The 761-nt window shown below is 42.7% G+C and overlaps 1 pseudogene; it reads right to left on the bottom strand.

Annotated features, from left to right (window-relative positions):
• Positions 1-428: 428 nt before the first annotated feature.
• On the bottom strand, positions 429-549 carry LOC145389971 (5S ribosomal RNA; annotated as a pseudogene).
• Positions 550-761: the final 212 nt, after the last annotated feature.

Raw genomic sequence — 761 nt, 5'->3', positions numbered from 1 at the left:
TCTCTGCCATAAAGTGATAGAGGTTAATTGTATTCTTGCTGACGGTTGATAGTTTTATTCAGTATCAGGTAAACCCTCACAGGTGTAACCAGGTCATTGTACTAAATCAGGGATCGCAGCGATGGGTCCAGTACTCGACCTTAATGTGCTAAATACGGGTCCTTATTCTCGTTGGCGTAGGAAGCTCCCTTACACCTTTTCCTAAGCGATTTATTTTGCATATTTCACATCACTGTCCTCTTTTGTGTTACGTAAATCTTTCTAATGTCTCCATGCCCTGCATAAATAAAGCACAAAAGGATATTTCATTCATCATTCATTCATTGCCAGACGCCATGTATCCCAAACAGGGTGGCCAAGGGCTTAGAGTTAATTGTTTTACAGGGAGGGGCACTAATCCTCCACCAACCCCACTTGACACGTAGGGATGCCAACAGCATCTGGTGTTCCCAGGCGGTCACCCATCCAAGTACTATCCAGACCCAACGTTGCTTAACTTCGCTGATCGAACGGGAAGCGGTGTACTCAAAAAAATAAATCGCTAAGGAAGAGGTGGTAGGGAGCTTCCTTCACAGATGAGCGTACGGGCCTCTGTCTCCCATTAAAGTAAATAAATAGATAATAGATACGAGATTTGTGTTTATATCGTCACTAGATAGTTATATTGAGGGAAAAAACAAAGATCCGATAGGGATATTATGGTATATCAGGAAATCGCTAAGACAGAAGTTTAGCATGGGTGTGCTAAAGTCTGCCTGATT

The sequence above is a fragment of the Coenobita brevimanus genome, unplaced genomic scaffold (assembly GCF_032717465.1).
Source record: "Coenobita brevimanus isolate Jiangsu-jjx unplaced genomic scaffold, ASM3271746v2 jjx.HiC_scaffold_2664, whole genome shotgun sequence".
In the NCBI taxonomy this organism is placed as follows: Eukaryota; Metazoa; Arthropoda; class Malacostraca; order Decapoda; family Coenobitidae; genus Coenobita; species Coenobita brevimanus.
Note: the sequence above shows the minus strand (reverse complement) of the source record. Positions and strands in the feature narration are given on the sequence as shown.